The sequence below is a fragment of the Papio anubis genome, chromosome 4 (assembly GCF_008728515.1).
Source record: "Papio anubis isolate 15944 chromosome 4, Panubis1.0, whole genome shotgun sequence".
Lineage (NCBI taxonomy): Eukaryota > Metazoa > Chordata > Mammalia > Primates > Cercopithecidae > Papio > Papio anubis.
This window is the reverse complement of record NC_044979.1, coordinates 159327339-159336055: the sequence shown is the minus strand read 5'-3', so window position 1 is coordinate 159336055 and position 8717 is coordinate 159327339. Positions and strand designations below refer to the sequence as shown.

The 8717-nt window shown below is 31.7% G+C and overlaps 1 long non-coding RNA gene across 1 annotated transcript in view; it reads left to right on the top strand.

The window, feature by feature from the left end:
* Positions 1-3010: 3010 nt before the first annotated feature.
* The window catches only part of LOC116274575, a 92561-nt gene continuing 86854 nt past the window's right edge, over positions 3011-8717 (top strand). The window contains exon 1 of the long non-coding RNA XR_004183346.1: positions 3011-3477. This is a non-coding gene — a long non-coding RNA (uncharacterized LOC116274575). The remainder of the gene's footprint in view (positions 3478-8717) is intronic.

The following is an 8717-nucleotide window of genomic DNA, read 5'->3' as shown; positions in this document are numbered from 1 at the left end:
TTTTTTTTCAGGATATCGAATCAAAACACACAAACAAAAAAATCTTTTGGATGATTGACTTCTTCTCCTTCAGTCAGGGCTGCTCTGTGATTTTCAAAATATTAATAAGGGAGTCCTTCAATATCTCTTCAATGTGCTGATAAGACCATGGCACTCCACTTCCAGACAGTCATTTGTTAGCTCCTGGTATCCTCTATGAGCTTGTTCCAGATTTCATTATACACATAGGTATTTCATAATCTGTAGGATATCAGAAAGTCCTTTTCCAGTTTTAGTCTGGATAAAATTTTCATCTCTTTGTTCAGCAGTTTTATTAATTTAAGTACATTAAAAGAGAAGAGATTTGGACATGTGATCTAACTCTCCGTCTTCTCAAGTAATACTCAGTGCAGTTAGTATTTATTACAGGTGAATGCCAGTGGAATGCAACTTCTTTTGCTTTAAAAGATAAGCTCTTAACGATGTCAAGTTTCCAGGTACAACTGAGAGATATTTAACATATTATTATTTCCACTAAGATGGGAAACATTTCCCAGAGGTTATTTCTCTTTGACAGCAGAGAAGTATCCAAGTTATTCTAGATAATAAAGCAACGTTTTCCTCAAGTCCTGTATTATATGAGACTGCTGTTTCTGAAAAGTATAGTTCCACAGCAACCTAGAAAGTTTAGAGATTGATATTTGATTTTTCCATCTTGCTAAATATTCTTCAAATCAAATATTAGTTGTCCCTGTCACTCAGAATGAAGAAAAACTGTGTTAAAGAGGACCTGGAGAAGTAAACTGACTACTGACTTACCAGACTCCAGAATTATAACAAGTAAATTTCTGTTGTGTATGAGTTACCCAGATTATGGGGTTTTGTTTTAGCAGCCCAGGTGGACTAAGGCAAGGGTACTTTTAGCTTTTTCCATGTATTTCTGTTTGTGTATATGTACATGTGAGGCAGAAAAAAAGAGTTTGTTATTATTCATCATAGAGTTAAAATATTTTAAGAATATAAACTTTTCTACAAAAATGTAATTCAAGTTTTAATAAGAAAGTTACATAAAATGTATGTGTATAAAACAACTCTTCATAGAGGACACCTGTTCTGGCAGGTGAGAAACTGATAGCGATGTGCTGCACTGAGAAGATAAACGTAACCAGCACATTCAGTAGCATCTTCATATACTGCTTTTGGAGGAAGCTCATCAAACTAAAATATGGCTTCCCCACTCAGGCCTTTGTTGGCGATCCAGCCTCACTCTTCTTTCTTTGTGTTGTTACTCTTCCAGGTAACCCTCTGCTTTTTATTACTAGGGTTTTCTTTTCCATCTCTTTATTTCCTTGGTAGAAGAGACAGCATGAACAGAGTTGGAATCCAGGCTTTACAGACTTTTGTACTGAAAATATGTAAATGTCCTCCAACACTATGTGTTATATAAAAAATTATTAACCATAAAATAATTGTCAGGAAAACCCAACCTTCCCATTAAGTGATGGTTTTACCAAAGCATCAAAAATAAATGTATTTCCAATGAAATGCTTGATCCTTATGCATGCATGCAGGGCAACTACTGAATCTCCAATCAGTGGCCATGAATAATACTTTTGTTTTCTGGCCTTGAACCTGTTGCATGTGTTCTAGCCACTGCCTCTTCCTATGGAAATATTGATTTTTCTCGTGAAAAACTAACAGCTTTCCAGTCAGGAAATGGTATGTGCCTTATTAAGAAATACTTTGGTCTGAATGTTCGTGACCCCTCTAAATTTATGGGTTGAAATCCTAACCCCCAAGATGATGTATTAGGAGATGGAGATTTGGGGGAGATGATTTGGTAATGAGGATGGAACCCTCATGAATGGAATTAGCATCCTTATAAATGAGGAACCAGAGAACTACCTTGTCCCTTTCACTATATGGGGACACAGCTAGAAGACACCTTCTATGGATCCGGAAATGGATCCTCAACAAACACTTCATCAGCAGATTCCTTGATCTTGGACTTCCCAGCCTCCAGAATTATAACAAATCAATTTCTGTTGTTTATAAGCTACCCAGATTATGAGGTTTTGTTATAGCAGCATGGATGGACTAAGCCAAGGGTACTTTTAGCTTTTTCCAGATCTTTGTGTCTATGTGTGTGTGTATGGGACACAGAAAATAATGAATTTATTATTATTCATCATAAAGTTAAAATATTTTAAGAATTTAAACTTTTCTACAAAAATGTAATTCAAGTTTGTGTGAGAAGATTTGGGGTATTGAAGAAAATATAAAGAAAAAATCATTAAAAATTATATTATTTTTAATTTATTTATTGTCTCTCTTAGGATCTCTCTTCTCCTGCTCATTACATATATATTAAATATATAATAAAAATCCTGAGTATTACTTATTCTTCTCAAGCTTAATTTAATGACTGAATATTCTGTATTAAAATAACCAAAATATTAATTTTCAAATGTTTTTTGTTTTAGATATTTCAGCTTTAAAAAATTGTGAATGTAAAATGGATTTGGATAGACAAATTAGAAGTTACTCTAGATATGAATATAATCATTTTATGTTTGCATAAACGCAATATTTAGAAATCCAACTCCTCTCTAAGCCAGGATGTTAACCAAAACAAGTTTAATTAAGTATTCATATGCAACTTGATTAAATATATCTGATTAAATAGGTAAATTTAAATAAGTGAATGGCAATGTTAAGTCTTATGCTAATTAATATTCTTTAGACTGAAAGAATATTATGTTTTGAAAATTAAAATGTCCCATGTAATTTTTGCGATACTGTATCAAATATATTTAATTCGACAGTAATTTGCTTTATAAAGAAAGCTAAAGTAATCTAATGCAAATCTTGCATTTCAATAAATTCTTACGTATCCTGATTTAGTGAGATGAATGCAAATTTTTTATTCTGGATGAAATAATTTTTAATTGCAGCACTACACTTTCCAATAGATGATTTGATCAAACTTCTTCTAAGAATCAGCTTCCTCATTGGATTGTCTAGTTGAATTTTTTCCATGAGAAAACAACAACAACAAAACCCTAAATACTTAAAAGAGGAATTCTTCATTGACTATATATTTAGTTTATTCACTCAAACAAAAAATATTATGACTTACAGGAAAATGATGCTACTGTAACTTCTGTTTTATTTAGTCATTGATATTCAAATAAAATAACTATTTTGGGCTAAATTATGCAGATCAATCTTGTAAGGTTTCCATTTGGTTTTATGTGTATATGCATGGCCTCTATAGCTCTCTACCTTTGAAAACATTTTACCATATTTGTTGATTCAAGAACTAATTGGTGTCATGAATAATGTACACACTTGCCATATTTTCCACTTGGATAAGTACCTTTATTTTTCATCTGGCTTCAGATCGTGTTCTGCTTGTATGCCCCCGGGGAAACAATAATGCCAGCTGCTTATGTCTAGAAAAGGACATGACTTTGATAAATGAAAAGAAAGTTCATGGTAAGTAGTTTTTATGTACCATATTTTAGAAAGTGTTTTCTTTTGGTGTTTTTTAGATATGATATCAGCAAGAGTTGATATACTTTGAAATGTAATGCTGAATACAATGTTCTCAAAACAATTAGTAGTTTTTCTAATAATAGCTATTGTTAGCTTGAGAGTGCAGGGATTTTCATACTTAAAAAGACATAAAAGAGATCATCATTTCCAGCAATATTCTGAAATCTTACTAATCAATGTGCTGCTACTTACTGTTATGCTACAAATGGAATACAAGTGTACAAAATATAGACACTCAGGTTTTTGGCCAACTAAGTAGGTCCCAAGATCCCACTGCATTTCCTTTGTTTTTTGCATATATACATACAAATATATTCAAAAGGATATATACACACAAACACATATATACATATATATATACACACACACGCAGACACACACATATACGGGAGGAGAGAGAGGAGAGAGAGAGAGAGAAAGAGAGAGAGAGTCTATTTTCATTATTTGTGAAACTTACATTCTACGAAGTTGCCATGAACGTTGGATTAGCAAACATTGAGCCACTTCTCTTAGGAGAAATACAGAGTTAGTTTTCCATGAGCCTCTAATCACAAAGGTTTCATCAACTGATTAATACATAACTTATGTGTGTTTCTCTTTAAAGACACTTTATCTAATATATATTGTTGGATTATTAACATTAAACTCATGACCAACAACTTATCATGCCTGAACCAAGCTTATGTAACATATTTTCTCCATAAGGCACACACAGCTTTCTTGCCTTTGGGAACACTAGACATACTTCCTATTTATGTTTGGGTCATGTTAAACAGAGAAATCAGCAACAAAAGGCATAAAACTGTAAAAATATTGCCACTAACTAGAACATAAACAAAACACTTTTTTACAATATGAGTTGGAACAGGAAGGCAGGCAGACAGTCACCTAGTTCAAACTCTGGTGGGAATGCACACATTGAACATGTCAAAGTTTTCACTGATCTGCAAATGTCTGCAAATGACCATGAAGAAACAATGAGTAATAATTTTAGGGTTACAAATAAGTTTTAGTAAGTGAATTCACAAATACTGGAGTCACAAGTTATGAAAATTGACTATACTTATAATATGTACAAACATGGTCATATAAACAGTAATTATATATATTTGTAATTATGCATTTAAATTAAGATATATATCAAAGAAAATAAAATTTCAAGCTATATCAGGAAGAAGATAGCTGCATCAAATATGACCAAAAGATAATTAATATTGAGAATAAAATAAAATATCCTACAAATAAAAAAAGACTACTCACATTTTTAAAATGTATAAATTGTATGAAGAGGCACTTTTACATCTGATATAATCAAATAAATATAAGCTCAGCTTAAATCAGTAATAGAGAAATTCAAGTAAAGTCAGTGAAATTCCATTACATAATCTACAAAAGTGAACAAAATTACAGGTCTAACCCTACCACATGATTAGTGAGGTAATGCAGTAACAGACACTCTCAATCACTTTGTAAAACACAAAGAAAAAACCTTGGAAATCAAAATGTTATTAAATGTAAACATGCCATTATCCCGCATTCAGAAATGTTTCTCCTTAGCATATTCATTCAAGAACTCTAAGCACTACGAACTAATGTATTATGTTTATTCATAGCAGAATGATTGGATATGTTATGTTGGAATGGAATACTATATAGTTCAGAAAATGAAAGTGTAATTGAACATGGATTTTTCTCTGTAGATAACATTGAACAAACATATCAAGTCAAAAAATAAATACTATATGTTTCCATTTATATAAAGTCCTAAAACAAACATATATCTATTTTAACAACACAAACATTAACGTTTAAAATGTAAGAAAGAGAAGAATATGCTTAACATATAATTCAGGACAATGTTAACCTTTGTGTGACTGGAATGGGAATATAGAAAGAAAGGGCTTCTGGTGTTGAATTGTTTCTAAACAGTAATTAAAATATTCTGTTTTTTGAGGTAGTTAGTAATAATTATGTTGGTATTATTATTTCCCAAACATTATGATATATGTCATAATAAAAATGTACAGGTAATATTTCTCATATAGGAAAATTTTCCACAGAGTCATATTACTTTCTTTCCCTGCCACCCCAGCCATTAACTTGGCTGAAAACTCAGGTATGCCTAAGTACACTGTAATATCTATGCCACAATATGATTGGAGAAGCTTAGTGAAACTAGCTCTCTTTTTCTCTAAAATTAAACCCCAAAGAATCACATGATATCGAATGGTTGCTATCCTGCCCAGGTGTATAGACTCATCCAACTGGAAGTGTAACTAGCCTATAATTTCCTTTTTTAAAGAAAGAAAAATAGGAAATCTTATTTCATCCTAGTATTTACTCTTTGTAGAAGCTTACCCTTAGCTTTTCACTGGTGAAAATAGCATGAATTGTCACCTGTGATCTATATTCACAGGCCCACAGATTTACTCTACCATGCTTTACATTCTAACATTAAAACACATTCATGTAAAAAGTCTGAATACCACTTGTATTATGTTGGATAATTTTACCTATTACCATTATAAAAATGCAATGGAAATGTTCACTTTACTATTGTAAACCTATTTTATTCAACTTCTATAGTTTCAATCTTCATTAGTAGGTGAAAACACATTTCTTTCTTTACAGTCTATTAAGAGGCATTACTAATTACCTGGATTATCTAAGTAGTTCCATTGTCCCCATTTTTATAAAAATAGTCCAATATAAGATATAGTAACACAGTAGATAATGTTGTTGTGGACATCCTATTGATCAAATTAGTTTGGCAATCAGCTACTATAATGGAATTCTATCCACGTATCATGTATAAAAGTGATATTTCAAAATGACAACCTGGGCCCATTATGGTGGTTCATGCCTATAATCCTTAGAAAGGTGCTAAACTGAGCATTTATGACTATTGATTCAATGATGGCATAGCTACACAAACTCTACTTTATTTGCTATTATTTATGCCCCAAATTTATATAGGTTGTTCATTGTTTTCAAATATACAAATATTCACAGTGATTACTTCCTCTCCAAAAATGCCAGATCTAAAAGACAGGAATTATTTTTATTATATTCTTTTATGTCATTACCTTACACTTTTCTCATAGTTTCTCTTCTATTTCCCCAATTTTCCTGCCTTTCTTACCATTGAGCTCTCCAACTTGAATTTTTACTATTTTGATTTTTAGTTTATGTTGATCATTCTTCACAATATTCCCAATATTTTGTTCATCCTGATTTTCAGTTATTATTGAGTCCATTAGATCTTCATATTCTAGGAACTGCAGGATTATGTCTGTAATGCTTGACTCCCTCTGAAAGCAGTCATCTAGTTTAAGTTCCAGTTAAACCAGAGCAGGTTTTCTGGTGGAGAAAAACAGAAGACTCTTCCATCATCTTGCTATGTTCTCAGTTTATAATATGCAAATAGAGAGGTCCCACAACACCTATATAAAATGAAACATAGTATCTTAGTGAAGCCCCATACAGTTTAATATGCAATATATATTTTTATTATAAATTAAATAATTATACATGTATATATATAAATTTATATTAAATATTCAACATATATATAATAAATATCAGGATTTTCTAATGTGGCATTATTAACATTGTGGACAAGGTAATATTTTCTCTTCAGCGGCTGTCCTGTGCGTTGTAGAATATTTAAAAGCATCCTTTGCATTTGCCCAGCAGATACTGATAGTGTCTTATCCCCCTCAAGGTGTGTCAATGAAAGATATCTCCATATAGTGGCATATGTCCATTGAATGAGCAAAATTGCACAGAGTTCAGAAGGTTTAGAGTCGTTGATGTATATTGTATCAATAAATATATAATATAAATATTGTTTAACATAAATATACATTATATATACATATACACAAAATAAGGTACTCTAGTTTGATGCTTAAAAGGTTGGCTTTGGTTTGTGTTTCAGTTTTGGTTCAATACATGCTGGGTGTCAGGGTCATTATTAAAATATTTCTGGTAAATGTGAATTCAGAACTATCCTTGATGTCTGTCTGATTTATTTTCCTTTTTTCCCAATGTAAATGCCTTGAAATAATGAGATATGAAGATAATTTCAGCATATGCTTTGATGGTAGTTTAAGAGTAAGTATTAGACTTTTGAATTTTTTTATTATAGTTTAAGTTCTAGGGTACATGTGCACAATGTGCAGGTTTGTTACATATATATACATGTGCCATGTTGGTGTGCTGCTCCCATTAACTCATCACTTACATTAGGTATATCTCCTAATGCTATCCCTTCCCCCTCCCCTGACCCCACAACAGGCCCCGGTGTGTGATCTTCCCCTTGCTGTGTCCCTGTGTTCTCATTGTTCAGTTCCCACCTATGAGTGAGAACATGCGGTGTTTGGTTTTCTGTTCTTGCGATAGTTTGCTCAGAATGGTTGATTTTGAGTTGAATCCTTTTCTTTTTCCGTTACAAATGCTTAGGAACACATAAACTGCAGATTTTCTTGGCTCTTCTTTAGCTTTTGTCGGAAGCTTATTAAATGTAAGCATGGAGAAAGGAAATTCAGTTAAAGAGTACTTTGACATCTTTTGGGCTGCAGATTATTTTTGACACTTAGGTCAATCGGTTATTTGTTTCTACAAGCTGGTGAAATTCCCTAATGTTTCAAACGCACTCACAGTGTTTACGAACCTTACATTTTATTTATAAACGCTGAATTGAAGGAAGGAAATAATTTGCTTCTACTGGTGTTTATAAGCAAGTTACTTCAATTTTTAAAATAGATTTTAAACATATTTATTTCCATAAAGAATGAGATGTCTATCCAAGAATTGAAAGATTATTGGAATAAAACAGTTAATATTCAATATAATATTTTGCATCTGCTCTAATGGAGGTTTAAAAATCTATAGCTGAAGGGGAAGGACTTTCAAATTCAAAAGGACATAATTTAAGCTGTATTATTTCCTAGTTTTTATGTGTTGTATTTCTTTAAATTTATTAAGGATTGTGAAAAGAGTCATACAGCATAGTAAGAAAAAAATGTATCTTTTCTTAAGAAAGCATTATATTTTGAGAAAGAAAGCATGCATTGCACAATAGTAGTTCTTGTTGATTTTATCCTTTTTCTGTTGCCTTTTGGAAATTTTCTTTTACGGTGGTATTCATCATAATTTATACTGAAATTTCCTAAATA